This window comes from Sus scrofa, chromosome 11, assembly GCF_054392235.1.
Source record: "Sus scrofa isolate SSC_HxYL_T2T_F1_AM1 chromosome 11, Sscrofa_HxYL_maternal_Yorkshire_Landrace_v2.0, whole genome shotgun sequence".
Taxonomy (NCBI): domain Eukaryota; kingdom Metazoa; phylum Chordata; class Mammalia; order Artiodactyla; family Suidae; genus Sus; species Sus scrofa.
Window position 1 is genome coordinate 57,445,001 of NC_139393.1, and position 19,180 is coordinate 57,464,180.

Sequence of the window (19,180 nt, forward strand, 5' to 3'; positions counted from 1 at the left end):
AGTTGTAGGCTAACTTTTTTTGACTGAAATGTTCTGTGTCTGCCTATAAATTTGCTTTACTGCCTATTAATGTCAGAGAAGCTTCATTTTTAATTAGGTAGGATTGAGTAGACTCTGTTTTATGGGGAACGCTCTGCATTTCAACTACAAGATATTTTGATATATACTTTGCGTAGCACAGGTTATCTATCAGACAATGTCAGTCACATGAAAAGAGCAAAGTAAGTTTCGAGCATTGTCTTTGCTGTGTGGGTTTCAAGCAATTTTAGTTAGGCTGGATTGCTCTAAGGATTTTAATGTCGAAAAGTGCAAATGTAGTTTTTTTTTTTTCTTTCTTTCTTTCCTTTTTGGATATTCATCGGCTGGTTCAAAAAATAATCCAATTCGGTTTTTCAATGGTCAGGGGACAATAACTAATGTTTGCTGGTGTACCTGGATGCGAAACGTATGCTAAAATAAAGCATACATTTCCATTTTATTTTTCTAAAAAACTTAATTTAAGGGAAAAAATGCAGGCATTAATTTAGAGCTACTGATGCAATGAAATGGAGGAATATATTTGAGCTATTAGCCATTTCAATCTCCTGCCCACAAATAATTGATGAGTTTCTATTAAAGATTGACAAGCTAGCAGAGTGCAACGCATTTTTACTAGAAAATGCAGCATGGGCAGTGAATATGCATTATTCCTTTTATTCTATTGCTCCACATTAATAGTTCTGGTATTAAGCTTTATGTTTCTATAGACCTACTGATTGGCATTTAGCTGGAGAAATACATATGCCCGCTCCTGGCTCCCTCCCTTTCTGTAGCAGTAATTTGGAGTCCCTCGGCCATTATTCACAGCCTGTTTTCATGTTAGTATTTCAAATACATGAGGTTTTCATGTGTCTCTTTAGGACTGGGAAAGGCTTTAATGCTCTGTTGAAAAATCTTTACTTGCCTTCCTGACAATTAGGAACGCCAGGTAATGTCACCCGGCGACCCATCAGGACTTAGAACTGGAATAGCTCCTCCTTGGGGTCCCAGCTCTGAAAGTCAGTTTCACTTGTCACCGTGGAGGAAGGGTGTGTCTTGTTTTCTTCGAGACCGTGTGTTTTGCATCTTGAGCACAGAATTGCTTTACAAGGATACACAGAGAGCAGATATGTATCCTTTGCCTACTCTGTTTTTAAGCCATGAAGCAAAACATTGATTGGAAGAGAAAAAGATGTTTTATAGACTTTAAACTCCTTTTTCAGGGTATGTTTCAAAGGCTCTCTAGGTTGACTCCTATCAGACAGTTCACTGGGACTTGTACAATTTCATTTGATAAAATTTGACTTTTTAGTGTGTGTGTGTGTTGTTGTTGTTGTTTTTTAACTGCCTTCCTTCCCTGCGCCGGCTCCTCATCTTGTTTTGAGAGCAGTCTTAGCAACAGCCACCTCTGGAGTACTGATAAAACCTGTTTCTTAATAGGATGGAAAGTGCTCACGATATTTTAAATAACAGCTTTCCTTAACTGAATATGCAGTATCTTTATTCTTTTAACTTTGCTTGTCATCGTTGCCTCCTGAATCTGCCTGTAAAATGCTGCAGAGGTTCTCCACTTACATTATCACCAGAAAGATTAGAAACACATTTCTGATTTGTATCTCATTTAATTCGGGCTACCCCGTGATAGCCAAGTGGTGAAAATGGGACAATGGGGATGATTTTTTTTCCACGAAGCATTGTTTTTTTTAATAAAATTCTGGCAGCCCCCTCATTTCACCTAGGGCAGTTCTGTGCTGTTTGCCCTCTTAGGAAATCACATGCAAAGACGTCCAGGCTGCTGGCCGCCATACTCATGTAATGTAAGGACAGGTTCCCTAACATGCATGTTTCTTTGTAAACTGACTCCATAAATATAACAAGTGCCCAACTCAAATCAAAAGTTTCTAGACCTAAAAACTCAACCATCATATTCCACATCTGCATAGAGTTCCTGAAGTGACTGAAAGCTGTATTTTGTGATCTGTGAGCTTCTCGGTTCCATCCCATTATGTCTTTTGACTTTTGTTGCCATTTTGGCACTCGCCTTCAGTGGAAATTAACAATATACCAATCCTCCCAAAAGATTCTAGAAATCCCTAAAGCATTTTTTTGGGGGGTTTATTTTTGGTATAGAGTGACATAAAGTATGGGGCAAAGGGTTTGAAGACTGAGTATAATTTTTTGGTGCACATCTGATTTTCTTTGGTACTTCTGAATTTTTTTTTTTTTCTGGAGAAGAATAAATAGGTGAAAATAGTTCAGCACCATATGATTTGTTTTATCCTTAGGCATTGCCTGAGGTTACTGGAACATCCCTGGTTTTCAGGATCGAAAAGTGAAATCCACAACAATGAAAATTTTATTAAAATGTATGTTAACCCATTACTGTATGTTCATTTTCAATTCTTTATAAGAAAGCATGATGTATCATTTTGTGCATGTCATTCTTTTTTTAAAAAAAAAAAGATGAGTCAAGTAAAGGAGCAGATTTAATGGGGGAATTTTATGGGAAACATTATACAAATGGCAGTGTATGTGATTCCCATTATTAAAATAATTTGTCATTGTATGAAAAAAAGGTATAAATTTCAAGAAAGGGTCTTCTTTAGTTATCTGCCCTCTTTTAATGACAGTGGCTTTTATGCAGTAAAGATAGACACGTTCTCAGGCAAAGCCCATTTCAGGCCAGAATTTCTGAAAGCCCTATTAATGTTTCATGCTAATCAAGGAGAGTGGGAAATAGAGCTGACAGGTGCTTTCTACTCTGCTTATTCCTGTCTTCCTGCATTAGACATTACTAGCTAAAAAAGGGCCAATGGGGTTCCTTTCCAATGCATATAGTCAGAAGGGCAAAAATAAAATGAGTCTTGGCTTAAGTTTCCTGTTGTTTTCCATCTTGGATGAGCTGATAACATTCTTGGTCATATGAGTGCATTGATTATTAATACATCTGTTTTACTCTAAACTGTAACCTCAAAAGGGACGTGCCTTTTGGACCCAGCATTCTAGCACAGTGAGCCATGCTATTTGTGAATCTCTAAAAGTTCCATCTGGACTTCTTATGTTAAAATATTGTAGCTACCAGTGATTTGAGCTTTTTGCCTATATCTGTTATCTTTAATGGACATTCCGTGGGTGGATGTGATAAATTCAGTCCCCACCATGCTACCTACGGACATAAATTAGATTGGAATAAATATACTTTCTCTTTTCTTTACTAGAATGCTTGCACATAACCACACTTGTCAAAGCTCAATGCCAGAATGAGTACATTCCATCACATCTAGTCCAAGAAATGATAATATGGTGGTTGTGGGGTATTTTTATTTTGTTTGTTGTTTTTCATATACATACAGTTTTAATCTGGTTGTATCTCTTAATTTGTGGATAAGCAAGCTCTCTTACTAAATAAAACCCAAGTACCTTACTCCTAAAGGAAAACTGTCATTTATGCTAACAATTATGTGCTTAAAAATGATATCTTAGCATAAGTGACTTTTGCACATCTTTTATTCATAGAAAAACTTTTTTTCTTAAAGTGCATTTAGACATGCCAAAGACCATTACCTTCAGCTTTAGCTACTGAGAGCCTGCCACTTTCTGACACCTGGTGTCTATCTGAGGAAGGTGGAAGGTGACATATGGCACCTTTGGGATAGAATAAAATATTACTGGGCAAAGTTTTCAAATAGCGAGGGTGAGGTCACAAAAATACACTGATAAAATAAACTACAGCTATCCATAATTGAGAGCTATAGAAATAGTTATTTTACCCCTGCTCGAAGATGGAAACTTTTTCACGGTCAGTTGCCAAGAAATATTAAAACTGTGTTAAGTTTAGAAAATGATGTAAAAGCTATGAAAAAACATAAATGAAACCAAAGAAATTATTTCAGATTATGGAGCCTATTAGCACACAAAAAGAGGATTTTTTTTTTTTTTTTTGGTCTTTTTACGGCCATTCCTGAGGCATATGGAAGTTCCCAGGCTAGGGGTACAATCCTGAGCTGTAGCTGCTGGCCTACACCACAGCCATAGCAACATGGGATCTGAGCCTCATCTGTGACCTATACCATAGCTCATGGCATCGCCAGATCCTTAATCCACTGAGCGAGGCCAGGGATGGAACCAATGTCTTCAAGGATACTAGTCGGGTTCGTTACCGCTGAGCCACGACAGGAACACCAAAAGAGGATTTTTAAACTTTCTTTTCTAGTCCCTCAATGGGAAAAACTTTCTGGCCATGTCTACCTAGCAGGGCTAGAGCAGAATATGGAAATGAATTTGTATCATCCAGAATAATGAAAGTTAGCTTTCTGTTCTCCTCAGCTTCATCAGATAATAGCAGGTATTGACTAGGTTTTCCATAGTCTTAACTTGAAGGAAACAGTTTCATATAAAAAGCTCAAAATTCCTGAATTAGAAGAAATACACTGTCATGCAAATGATTTATTAAAGGTCCTTGTTCTTAAATTTTAAAAGATAGATCCTTTAAAATCTGATGAAAGCTGTAGACCTTTTCTTGAAAAATTCATATGCATTCAAAATTTTGCATGCAATAAAATGGAGGCTGCGGATGACTTCAAACCTATCTCTACGAGTCCAGGGACCACAGGTTAAAAACTCTTCATTTGCACCCATGTAGTTAGTAGTGAAAACAGTCCTTGAACCCTGGAACATATCACAACCTTGAGGTGACCATAAGAGGATTTATCCTCAGCCAACCTCCCTCTAGTGGAAGGAGCCACTGCACAAAATTGCTTGGGATAGTGAGACTGCCAATATCTGAAATCATGTTTATCAGGTTTATGGTGGGTCATTATAATAATAAAAGACAAATGTGCAGAGACCTTTGGCTACTGATGTTTTACAACATACAGTCTCATATTTTGGGTTGCTACCGAGTCATGTTAACTTCGTCTGGAATTCCACAATACTGCGCTTTTTTCTTGAAACTGATGGTTGTATTTTCAAGTTGACTTTCTTGTCCTTGCTCAGGCTAGTGCCTGTCATAGAGCAGACACCCAGCAAAATGAGTCAATGCGTGAGTGCACGAAGAGTGATTCTACAACTTAAGACACCGTCTCAGTGGGTGATGGAAACTTTTCCACTGATGCAACGAAACGAAGATTTCTAAGTTGACCTTCAGAGATTATCACAGACTAATACCGATTTGCTTTAGGCTGGTATAAAGTTTGTAAAACAGTTAAACAGCCCTTGCTTTTACTTCTCTTCTCCTTCCCTTCTTCAGTATGTTCATTTAATTTTCCAAATGTTCAATCCCTGTCTCATCAGAGGTTGACAGTTAATGAGATGCAAATAAATTTTTTAAATGTTACCTCTGGCAAAACTTTCCTGGCAATGGGTGCTAGCCAAATGACTTTGAAATCCTAAACCCAAACAACACTTGATAATAAAGATAAATAGGACTCCTTCCAAACGGTTTCTAGAAATATACAGCAAAATTAACTCTTTTGTTTCATTACATATAACTAAATTTTCCCTGGTCAGTATATGTATATACTGAATCTACATTACAACATTTTGTCATTCTGAAATCATTATTCCTTGACCCAAATATAGGAGAACCAGGATCAGCTTTTATAGATAGGGACTGGATTAATAAGCAGCTCTAATCAGCAATATTTAATCTGATTTTCCCTCTCTGTTCTGAACTATTTTCAATTCTATCTCTATCATTTTTCTCTGCATGGAAGATAGAAACCACTGTACAACATACTGACTTCTCCATTCAGATTTGGCATATGTTTTTTTTTTCTGTTTCTATTCCTAAAGACCTAGCAGTGTCAAATTACCTCGAACTTAAATAAATGTTTTTAAGGACAGGTGCAAAATAAATCAAGTTTTTAAAATAAAAAATTATTTTTTTAAATAGATGTTTAGCAGCTAATTGCAAAATGGCTCATAGTGCAGGAATATGGTCACGTTTCCATCTGGATAAGGCTTATCATTATTTCTAAAGCTACTGCGATAAAAATTAGGTTTTACTGTCTTTCCTTAGCAAGTGTAAAACAAGCACATTCCGTCTGACAGTCTATATTTTTTAAAGCTCTATTTCTTGAAAGGTGGGGAGGAAAGAGAGTTAATTTTAGTAGTTTCACCTCTTTCACATACCTGTCATTTTTTAGAAAAGCCCTTCCCAGAGTACTCCTGTCATTTCTAAACCAACTAAACACCGTCTCCTAGCAGCCACAGAATCTCCTGATCAGGACAAATAGTTACATAAAGACAAGCATTAGGATTGCAGTGTCACACCCCAGAAGCTATTTCCATGTAGTTTCCCCAAATGGGAGAAAAACTCCTCAATCTGGTTGTCAGGTACATATCAGAAGATATAATTGCATTCTGGGAGACTCTAGGCAAATCCAGAAGCAATGACAAGCACGTTTGTGATAAAGAATCAGTCCTCAGCAAGGATAAGCTCCATCACTGTTCTGTCTCAGGCAGAGGGCCATCTCTAAATGAACTGCATAGTGAAAGAACTCTCTCTCTCACCTCCAGGATGCCTGGCAATAGACAGACCCCCTGACCCCCTCAGGCCACATGACCGAGAGAAGACCTCTATGATCCCATAACTGACCACCAAGAGAGAAGATGTCTTTACCTAAACAGACCTAGAGAGCATGTTCTTCTCAGGCAGAACTGTCATTGACATGAGGGAAGTTTAGATGCTGGATCCGGGAGCAGGTTCTAGGATGGGGAGCCAGTTGGGTTATTTGGGTTTAACGTCACGTGGTCCCTTCTCTCACTCACAGTTTAAGAGCACATGTCCATGGGGAGGAAAGCAGAGATGAACTGATGCCTCTTCTCACATTCACTTCCATTGGTTGAATTCACATGAGCCAGTGGATTAGCTCTTACTCATCAGGTAATCAAGATATTTGATATGCATAGTTGAAAGCAGATGAGAGTAATACAACTGAAAATGCAGTAACCAATACATTAGAAAGAAGGTAAACTTGGAGAGTAATCTTAAGATGTCTATTTAAGGAACTCAAATCTGGGAAACTGTTTAAGTAACTGCACTAAATCATTAATGAGTGAGCAGTAAAACACTGTTTAATCATTAATTAACCATGTATTAACAGTAGAAAATATTAGTAATTCATTCTTAATTCACCTAGTGATAACTGCAGTATAAGTGCTTGTGGATTCATGTAATTAACTATTTAACTTACTTTCTAATTAAGTTTTAATATGGGTGTAATTAAGGTATTAGAATTTTGCTTCGACTAACCACCTAAATAGCATGGCAGTTTACATGATTTTCAACATAAAAAACCTTTGTAGGTTCATGTTTAGTTTATTATTGAAATGTTATTGTTTACAAATATAAGTTTATTTAAATGATAAAATGTTTTCAAGATGCAGTCTGATACAGATTTAATAGAACCCATTATTTTTTATACAGATCCTTACTCTAAAATTGGCTTTGGTTTGATTGAAGCAAGCGATAGAATTTCTAGATGATCATTTTTTATAAAATAATTGTCATATAAATGTTATTCCTACTGGAATATAAAAGATACTTGGGGAAACTTTTACATGTTTTAACTAAAGCTTTCAGCTAGTTCTCTGCTTTATGTGTCTCTGGGAAGTGACTGTCTCAATCAATTTTTTTTTTTTTTTTTTTTTTGTCTTTTTGACATTTTCTAGGGCCGCTCCCGTGGCATATGGAGGTTCCCGGGCTAGGGGTCAAATTGGAGCTGTAGTCACCAGCCTACGCCAGAGCCACGGCAACGCAAGATCCGAGCCTTGTCTTTGACCTACACCACAGCTCATGGCAATGCCGGATCCTCAACCCACTGAGCAAGGCCAGGGATAGAAACCGCAACCTCATGGTTCCTAGTCGGATTCATTACCCAGTGAGCCACGACGGGAACTCCTCAATCAATTTTTATTACAATGGAACAGTGTATAAAAATGAAGATAATGTTTAATTTTTATACATTTGGCATCAGATGTTCTGATAAAAAATTTCATCCTAAGTAATTAAACCTTATCCTCTCTACCACTGTGATGAAATTCCTTCAAAGGAGATTTGAGTTCACTCAAATAACAAAGATGATTCAGAATAATATATTATTGCATAAACTAAAGGAGGAAGAATAAATTGTGGGCTTAATATTATTTTCTTCTTCTAGTTAATATTATAACAATGATTCTTAATAATTAAATTTGTGGAAAGCAAACTGTACTAAGTTGGTTATATGTCAGAAATGTGAGACAATTGACTATACCGTGGAGCCATAGACCCAAGTTTTAGTAAAATACGAGATCAGCACTCTTAATCAAAATTTCCAGAGAAGAAACATAGTTGACCATCTGAACAGTAAAAATGTTGCAGTGAGGACTTGACTTTGGGGGACTTATGTCAATTGGAAAAGGGGAATAAATAAAAATAGAAACAAATTTGAGATACTTTAGGTTAATCATTGGGTGATTAAAGGTATTGAAGGTGAAGGACAGGATTTACAGAGCCATCAATTCCCATCACAAAGAGATGGCCCTGTGGCCTTTGTCACACACGTCAGTCAATCCCAACCATTATTCAATCAAGTCGTTGGCTGGGGAGCAGAGACCAGAGGGTAATACACTGAGCAAAGGGATTTGACTATCCTAACAAGACTGCCCTGGACTTAATGACTACCAAGTACTAACTCCACCTTTTTTCCCCACAGGCAAGACATTTTGGAGTTGTCATAAAGACAACTGCCATTGTAAGAATGCCAGAAATTCCTTTTACCTCTTTTCAAAATTAAATTTTATGTATGTACGGACATAAATTAATTGACTTTAATAAAACTCTTCTGAGGAAAATGTGAAAAATATGAAAGAAACTGCTTAGAATAATTGAAATATTTTGTTGTGGGCTCAGTGAGAGCATGCGACTATGGCTAAAATAGAGTTGTTTCTTAGTAAGCTCAATTACCTAGTTCAAGTTTCCAGAAGATAAATAGTGCGGTCCAGCAATGTCATGATCTAATATGAGTGCGGTGTTCCTCTTTTCATGGAGGGACAGCTTTCCGTGTGATGTATCTTCCAAGGAGGGTGTACTTTACTCTTAGCCATTTGAAACAGATCAATAATGGTGTGCGTATGGTGCTAATGAGGCCGAAGTTATAGCTCCAGCCCTGGTGCAGCCAATTAGATTCACTCAGAGAACTCTGTTCCCAGACAACCACTTGTGCCCCTGTCCCTGAGCAGCCTTGTCATTGACTCCAAGTGGGAAGAGGGTGTTGAATGCCAATCACAAGGGCAACCCTTGCTGGGAGCCAGCTCCAGATGCCTCTCCAGGAGCCTGAGGTCCTCAGGAGTGACGAGGTCTTCCTGAAGAGGTTAGCGTACTGGGCCAACTTGACTTAGCACTGAACTTATCCAAACTCTGAGCTGACAAAAACGTGGAGTCTTATAGCACAAGACGTTTACGTATTAGGAATACCGATTCAACAAAGAAAACAATACAGAGGCATTTGCTTTGAACGTCAAACCACAGGAAAAAAATACAGATGGAATTTTTGCTCCAGACTTATGTCGGCACTAAACTAAGCTCCCTGAAGACCAGATCACTGTTGTTTTCATCTTAGAATCTCCAGAGCTTACCACAGTGCTACTGCCCTGGAGGTTAGCACATAAGACACATATGTAACTTTAAATTTTCTAGTGGGCACATAGAGGAAAACAGGTGAAATTAATTTAATAGTATATTTTATTTAACACAGCAGACCCAGAGTAGTATCATTTCAACATATAATCAATGTAAACATGCTTGTTTTTCAGTCATAGTACATCTCGATTCAGATTAATCACATCTCACATGCTCAGTGGACTCCTGTGGCTATAAGACAGCACAGCTGTAGATGCTCAGTTCATGCCTGTGGTAAGAATACATGAAAGAAGGAACCAATGAATGAATGCATGACACATATTGAAGTAGACTTAAAAAGTAATCACTTTAAGTTTATTGCCTAGTTAGAGAGTATAAACCACCAAGTTTTTTTTTTTTAGTAGTGTATATTTGGTGGTGGATGGAATGATGAGGATCAATATATGTCAACTTTTGAATCACTTAAAATTTACAATACTTTTTATTATCTGGAGTATCAGCTAACTCCCCAAAACTTTCCACCAACTATTTGCATCTGGATTCCAAAGTATTTATTTAACTATAAAATTGAGAAAATGTTGCTGTAAATGGACTGCTTTATAAGGCTTTCAGAAAAAGTGGGTTTGTATAGGCTCATTGTTTATTATAATCTCAAAATCATTCTAGGAACATTTTCCATTGCAACACAAACAATTAGAGCAGTTTATTCCAGAGGAGCTATGCTGCTTGTTGCTTTGTTCTGAATATAATTTCAGGAGTTCCCATCATGGCACAGTGAAAACAAATCCAACTAGGAACCATGAGGTTTTGGGTTTGATTCCTGGCCTTGCTCAGTGGGTTAAGGATCTGGCATTGCCGTGAGCTGTGGTGTAGGTCATAGACTGGCTTGGATCTGGTATTGCTGTGACAGCTTATATTGGACCCCTAGCCTGGGAACCTCCATATGCCACAGGTGCAGCCCTAAAAAGAAAAAAGACAAAAAAAAAAAAAGAATGAATATAATTTCAGGTCTGAAAGTAAATAAACTCCTGGGTTCTATTTTTCCCGTCCAGTGGTGAAGATCTTGTAGATAGTAGTGCTTACTGTCTAACACCTATGGCCAAGCACCATCTGCTCTGCCACACTCCTCCTGCCTCGCCAGTAACACTTGAAAGATTTATAACAGAGGAAGATGTTATGAACAAAAAACTTAAAGACATCTTTAATAACATGTTGTCTTCTAGAGTATGTTTTATATAAGCAAAATTGCAAACCAAGTAGACTTCTGTGAACCATTTCAAAGGCATTACCTAAAAAACTTTTCAGAAATAGAGGAGGAGAAATGATATTCTTATTGAAGGAATATTTTATTCTTCAGAGAACACAACACAATCTTTTATTTCTCTTTCTTTTTTTTTTTTTTTTTTTTTACTAATCCAGAAAATAGTTTTCTCTGAAAAGAAGATAATTTGAATTCTTTTATAGTAGGATAGGTAGGAATGAATCTTTTGTATTTTATCAGTGTTTACTGAGTGAACTCCGCCAGCCCAGCTCAGTCATTCCATTTATAATCGAAATATATATGAATGACCTAAATTGCCTGTTGTATTTCCACCTTCTATTTTATTTTCTTTCCAACCTTCTATTTTAGTCACTAAGCATCATCATAAATATTGAAGTGTGAATCCAAGGATCTAGAATATCAGCAGCTACACTTAAGCCATTATTTCCACATCATTTTATTCATCACCTACCCTCTCCAGTAACTGTCAGGTTTTCAGAAGGATGAATTTTAAAATTAAGCTTTCATGGATTAAATAACAGTGTATTATGTTCTAATGAACGGATTTAAGGTCTCTCAGCCTAAAGCTAACAGTTCAATGGCCAGTTAGTTTGCTGAATTAGGTACACTGCCACTGGTTTGGATCTTAATTTAGTAAACCACCTTCCCCCAAAGACGCTATTTTACTTATATTAATTTATACTTAGTGCCCCTTAGCTCAAGACCAAGTCAGGCTACCTGCATTTCCCCAAAGTAAATATAGCAGTTCTCTTATTCTCTGAGTTGGAAGGATTTTTGTGATTTTTTTTTTCCTTTCCAAATACACAAGTCATCTTATGCAGTAAAGCATGCTTGTCAACGCACATGTCAGCCAACTTTAAAAAGAATAGTCTGAGAAAAAATAAAAAGTAAATTATTTAAGTGGAGTTGTAGAGGTAGCTTGAAAGAATTCTGTTTGGAAGGTTTCTTTGCTTCTCTGCCAATGGAAGGGGGACTCTGGATCTCTCACTAGTGAGCTTCTGTCATAACTAGGGCTGACAGTTCACATTGAAAATTCTGTTTTCTTCCTTCCCAGGAAAGCAAGTCAAAGTTAAGCCAACAAACTGTTGTTGGCAAGTGCCTTTCCTTTGTTTCCTCTTCTTTAAATTAGCCATTTGAGTTTCGTAGAGGATTTGTGAATGGGTTTCCAGAATTTTGGACCACAGATTTGAGTAGGCACTAAACACTTAAAAATTTTTTAAAAAGTAAGGATCCTTTGTGATGAAAAGTGTGCTTACACGAGTGCAGCTTTGGGGGGTGGAGAGAGAAAACGGAAGTTGCACTGTGTGGACGAAACACACAGGAAACTAAGCAAGACCCCCTTTGAATTAGCATTAGTTGAATCTGGCAGTGACCTGTCTTAGAGAAGTCTGTTCCATTTGAGCCGTCTATCAGATTTATTACCACTAACTGAATTCCATTAACTTTGGCATGCTAACCATTACAGGGAATGCAAGAATGGGTCAAATTGTACTGTAGAGCATTTTGCGCTTGTGAGGAAATTGTCAACAAACATGCTCCTGTCTTTATTTTATTTTACTTTTCAAAGTCATCCCCAGTAGGCTGGGATCATTGTAATGAACTTTTCCAAAGCATTTCCTGAGGCGAAATGTATGCTCCATTTCTGCAGGTGTGACTTGCTTTATGAAAACCCAATGTGCAGAACTCCAAACCTGACAAAACAGGAACAGATACAGAGGAGAGGTGATACTCTTCACAATAACAGAAAAAAGTCATTATCTTACAAAATGATTCGTTTTACACTTGGGGAAGTCTTTCGTATAAAGTTTAAGTATAAAATTTAACTTGGAGACAATCAGTTATCCTCTAACTTTGGGGGAAAATGTTATGTATGCTTCCGCTATGTTACAGGCAATTTTATAATATACTCAATCACGACCAGTTACATTATAATCAGGAGAGTGACTAGTTGGGTCTGTATGGTATCTGAGGTACAAACAGGCACAAGCGATGGATAAACCTCTAAAATACGTACATATAGGGTTTGTGTTTATTTACTATCCCTATTTATGTATGTTTACCACGTGTCATTCCACTCACCAAAAAATCTGGAGATAATACAGTATATGCAAGACCAGTTCATTAAGGTTAATTTGTTCAAAAATATTAGAATCATTAATTTCTGGCTTATAGCTAATGGCTGTTCTCAGCCAGTGTCTTGCTTCATCATTAGTGTCACTGAGATTATAACTCACACCCAACTGTTTTTACACTATCTAATAGAATCAATTGATGCGATGGTTGACAAGACGCTGTTTTGCATTTTGTCATCACACTAATGCACATGGCTTAGAGGCATTGGCATCCATAATGTGGGGCAGTTTCGTAGGAGACTAGAATAGGCTGAAGCTGCAAGGGCCATTTTCATAAAATATTAATGAAATTGAAAAATACACTGGGGTTGAAGGCTTGTCTGCTAAATGTAAGGTAAAATCTATTCTGTTCTGCTTTCTGATGACTGTAATTAGCAGCCCTAATTAAAAATTCAAACCTTGTGTATATTTGAAAGCATGAATCTTAGCTCGCATTGTGTTTATTTCCTTTACAAAGTATTTTATTTTACAACACTAATTGAACAGGATCCTTCCTAGTCCGACAGCCGCAGCTGGCTGGAGCCAGTTTATGTATCCAGTCTCTCAAGACTACTTCCTTTTGTAAGCAATAAAACATCTTTAAAAAACATGTATATGCTCTCTATGAGCCATTAACTCTGTGCCACCCAGCACCAGGCTGGTCTTCTCCCCACACATTGTTGTGGCTTTTTTTTTTTTTTTTTTCACTTAAATGTGACCTCTTTGAAGAGGCTGCTTTTTTCTGATCTTCAATATTTAATGTGGATTTACTTACATTAAATGACCACCTTACCAAAGGAGCGAAGGCCCACTTCTGACATTATTTATGAAGAGCGTATGCTGTGCAAAAATATGGAAGGAATTGCCCGGGAATACCTATTAGTTCCAGTTGAAAAATCTACTTTTTAATCATTGTTTTCTAAAGTTATTTTGAAATTGGTGGTGGGAATGTTGCTGCCTCACTGGGGAACATGTGACAGCAAGTGAAGTATAAATTGATCAGAATCGTGTGACTCAGAGGGAAGAGGGATCAGGCCAGATCTGGGAAGGAGTCAAAGCCAGGATTGGAAGAGGTCAGAGTCATGACAAAATGATTGTTTTTAATAACAGCAAAAATAAGCTTTGATTCAAACGGTGTTTATTATTGTTAACCATTGACAACAAGAAGAAGGAAAAGATAAGACATTTGAATTATGTGTAGTATAATTTGGGGACGGTAACACCAGTCTTTTGTTTGGTCTGCTCAGCCTTACCGCTCTGGGTCTCGATTTTATTGGCTGTAAAATGGGAATGATTATAATTGCTTTCTGTACTTTAGATGTTCTATTTACCTAAGAGGATCCTTCTGAAAGAAGATTAGATCTATTAAAGCACTTTGACAGTTCTCAAATGACACACAAATACCAGGGACTCATTAGAAGTCTTTTCATTCACTACACAGTGTTCCAACCAGGAATAGAAAATGACAGCCAACTGGTGAGCGACACTCTCAGAATTACACTGAAAGTTTGTGCAAGCCGATTTACCTAACTCATTCACTAAATCTGCCTTGAGGACTAAAGGAAATGTCCAGAGAATAAAGAAAGAAGTCCTTGCCTTTTGTACCCTCATGAAGTTTGGATCTGATTTTCCTGGACACTCTATTTCCAATATGTTGCTGGGATCTGAGTGAAAAAGTCAAATATTACACTGTACTGAAATACTATAATTGCTGCCCCTCCAGTCCACTGCTTCAAGTGATTAAATGAATAAATAAGCAACTGTGTTTGATGGTAGAGGTTAACCACTATTAAGAACCAATATTTTTCATATTGGGAATTAAACAGGCTATTTCATAAGACAGCAAACTGTTTAGTTTTTAGAATCATGGAGCCCTTGCCTCAGGCATGGGATCTATCTATATTCCTGATATGGGGAGATTTCTCACCAAAGGAAACCACAAGTTTTTCTGGAGTAAGGAGTGTTGAACACAAGGCTATGAAGAGGAGGTGAGGCAGCTGATAATTGGATTATTGATCTCTCCCACTGAAAAACGTTACAATACACCCCTGCTTCCACAAACACATCATCTATTGAACCAGCAAGCTGCTCTCTTCTCCATTTAAAGGGGGAAGGGTAAAATTAATAATCTTGTCATGGAAGACGGTCCACCCCAGGGATTTTATGGATGGCTACCTGGAGAGAAGTAGGCTTGAGAAAGTGGGAGGTGATGGATGGAGAAGCAGCTGGACCTCTCAGCCTGGGCAAAGCCTCGTGCAGAGCTCACTCCAGCCCCTGAAGAGATGGGCCAGGAGGATGCTGCTATGAGGAAAGTCTCACGATGGATCCCAAAGTCATACTGTCTCAGGTCCATGTGCCACTTCTCCTTAGGGGACTCAAGAGGATGGGCTGTCTCCCCACTTTTGAGTAGTGTGAGCCAGGGACAGTCAACCATCCATAGGAAATGCTTGTGAAGGTGCCGTTCTTCTCTCTGTGCCCAGGGGATGGGCAATATCACCTCCCCACTGGGCTCATGGGGAAGTAAGGTTCGCTTGCTCTTTTACCCAGCTCTGCTCCCAAATATTTGCAACAGTCTGGCCAGGAAAATGTCCTCAGCTCTGCACTCCAGCAGAACTGTGCTCAGCTGCCTCCATGAGGTTTTGCCCTAGAGGACTCCCTCTAAGAACACCCCTACCCAGTGCCCTAGGGCATTAGAAATTCTCCTCAAAACTGCTCTTGGCTGCTGTCACCCTGTTCACCTGGGTCACCTGAGAAGCCTGGTTGCCATACAGCCAGAATGTGGTGACAGCTGGCTGGCTTCTGAACATAGAAGGCTAGGGTTCCAGTTCAGAAGATGAGCCTTCCCTTCCCCCACCCCCACCCCGGCCAGGCTACTAGCCTCTACTCTTTTTCTGCAGAGCGGGTTGCTGAAGGACATGCTCAGATGCATAGCAAGAGTTGAATAAGAATGTAGGAAAATTCCACTGCAGAAGAAGTGGAGAAGCTTTTATTTATTTGGAGATGGAGAAGCAGGAGTTTTGCATCAAGCCCTCCCATTTGGGCTCTAGGTTACTAGGAAAGGTCAGCACTGATCCTGGACACAACTCCAAACCCTACCAACATTGTCACTGGAGGCTTTGGTGGCCCTCTCCGGCTCATAAGAGTATTTCTCCCCTGCCTGGTGAGAGCTGAGAATTATGTTGCCTTCGGATCAGACTCTTAATTCTTTCTCCAAAATAGATGAGATTCTAATTATGTCAGGAGAGACTCAAGAGAGCTAGACCTCCTATTCACCTTCTCAAACTGCCTCTGGTCCCGAAATTACCTTTTTCTCCTCTCCCTCTTTCCTCCATAACAATCCCTGCTCTCCCAATGGGGAGGAGCTCAGAAGGCGAACAACCTTCTCTGACCACAGGCAGCTTGAGAGGCATCTTTATCAGAGGGGGTCTTGGTGACTCTGGGTTTGCACCTGTTTTACCACCAAATGAACTGACCAGCCACAGGCTTTACCTGTGAGGAATCTGGATGGAGTCAGAAGACAGGGCTGTGAGTGGAGTAGAGGTTCCCAAAGCTCCTAGTAGAGCTCAGTTCACATCAGATTGGTCTCCGCAGATGATTTATCCATCCTGTATGGTTATGTGCTCATGTCATAGGAGTTCCTATTCCCAGACAAATGGATGTTGGAGGTACAGTATTCATGATTGTGTGATGGGGAAAGACCAGTTAGTTTTGTATTGGACTACACAGACTGAGAGTGTCTTTTTGGTCTATGGATCTGTCTTTGGAGATCGCCAATGTAAATGCACTAGGAGACAAAGGTGCTTATACTTCATCTTTTAAAGGGCATTTGTCAGGTTGCTAGTCCATATTCAAAAGTAAATTTGTGGTTGCCACGGGGGAAGGGGAAGGGAGTGGGATGGACAGGGAGTTTGGGGTTGGTAGAGGCAAACTGTTATATTTGGAGTGGATAAGCAATGGGGTCCTATTGCACAGCACAGGGAACTATGTCCAATCTGTTGGAAGACAGTATGAAAAAAAAAAATTATATGTGTGTGTGTGTGTGTGTGTGTGTGTGTGTGAGAGAGACTGGGTCACTTTGCTCTATAGCAGAAATTGAAAGGACATTGTAAATCAACTATGCTTTAATAAAAAAATTTTTAAAGTAAACTGAGGATGGAGGTTCAGGACCTATATTAAAAAAAAAAAAAAAATAGAGCCCAAAATGCCCTGCACAACCCTTATGAAAGTTCTAGAAAGACCTTCTTGAACAACAACCAAAAAATTAAGAATCCACTCTTTTGGATTATTTTCCCTTTCTGTTTATTTTCCCCTTTCAGTTCAACTCTTGGCAACCCTTCTCCTGTTATCCATTGGCTGTGCCCTCTGAGCCAGGAATAATGTGTGTGTTTTACTTCAGTAATTCACCCTGCCTGCCGACGGTGGGGGTCCAGGCGGAACCTGAGATGAGCGATGCACATTCACTACAATTCACCAGCTTGTTATTGTTGTATTACTTATCCTCTACCCCATAAGATATTTCTTCTGCGATTCCCAGGTACTTTTCTACACACTAAATAAATGATTAACTCTCAGAGCCCTGCTATGAGGCAAGCAGATTTGCAAAGATGATGGAAGAAGAAAACTTAATCCCACATGTAGAGCATACGAGGTGAAGATAGCAATTTCTTGCTCTGAAGATGATGAGAGTAGGGATGTCAACCAGTGAATTGACTACCTTGCCTTCTTTTTTCCCTCCCTACATTCTCCTGACATACCCTCCATATTATCCAAAGCACTTTCACATATCAATTAAGTTGCCTGTCAGAGTATATGACCGGCGACTTACATCAATTAAGTTGCCTGTCATTGTTCAGAAAGTAGAGTTAATATAAACGTAACTTCATTTCCTAGACTACTATTGGCCTAATGTTATTGAATTGACCATACCATACAGAGTTTTGCCTAAATTAATTGGCACTGTCAAAGGCTGAGATCAGGCCAGCATTGAAATGTAGATTATCTCAGAGTTTAAGCTCTTCCTTGTGGGTCATTCCTTGACAACCCAGTCAAAGTTGTTTTCCGTCTTATTCATTCTCATAGTACCCTGCGATTTCCTTTGCAAACATGCAACAATTTATACCGCTGTATTTATTATGTATATTTTTCTAATGCATGATTTTCTCAGTGGTCTGTTCGTTTCATCGGAGCAGAGATCTGATCCCTTTTCTAAACATTTAGCACAATGCCTAGCATCTTATGCATTCAACAAATGTTGGTTTAATAAATGAATGAAGGAATGGAAAACATAGATTTGGGATTAAGACAGATCTAAATTCGATCCTGGATTTTACTTCTTTCAAGTTATACTGGATTGAGAAAGTAATTAATCTTTGAGCCTCGGTTTCCTAATCTATGAAATAGAGGTCATAATACCTGGGTCACAGGATATTTATAATGATTTAACTAGGTAATATGACAGTTTTTAAGCACTCAGGAAATGTTAAAATTCTCTAAGCGAGGGTTTGATTTCCAGAATTCACAATTTTTTTTTAAATGTTATTCCATTCACCAAAGCTCTTCAAATAACTATATAGAAGTCACAGCTCTTCCGAATGCAAGTTTAATACAGTCTTGGAATCATCTCATTCATTTCTGGATTTCATACAACATTAGAAATGGAGCCTTGTGTTAAAAATGGGCTCAATAAATGTGTGCTGAGTGAATTAACCAATTTTATAGATAAGGAAACTGAGGAAAGTACCAGGGACTTGCCTAACTTGGCACAAATAGTCTAAGGACCAGGGGTAGGTTTTTATATTCTGAATTTCCATCTAATGATCTTACTACTAAAACATGTTGCCCGCTTTTAATTGCATCACATTTAATAACATTAAGGATAATTCATTGGAGTACATGACTCAACTGTTACTTATGATACCAAGAATTCTCCTCCACACACACGCACACACCCTTGAACATTTTAGTAAAGAGCATGGGCTTTAGAGAAAAAAATGACCTATTTTCAAATCTCAATTGTGCTGTTTCCCAAGTTGATATTGGAAAATGTACTTAATCTCTCTGAGCCTCAGTTTTGTCTTATACAAATTACAGATAGTACAGTTTGCTTATATATTTTTATGATAATTACATGAGATAGTGTTTGTG

General features: G+C 38.4%; 1 long non-coding RNA gene across 1 annotated transcript in view; it reads left to right on the plus strand.

The window, feature by feature from the left end:
• LOC110255833 (uncharacterized) overlaps positions 1-10,633 on the plus strand; it is a 217,375-nt gene extending 206,742 nt beyond the window's left edge. Inside the window, exons 5-6 of the long non-coding RNA XR_014819655.1 lie at positions 6,792-6,904; positions 8,718-10,633. This is a non-coding gene — a long non-coding RNA (uncharacterized LOC110255833). The remainder of the gene's footprint in view (positions 1-6,791; positions 6,905-8,717) is intronic.
• Positions 10,634-19,180: the final 8,547 nt, after the last annotated feature.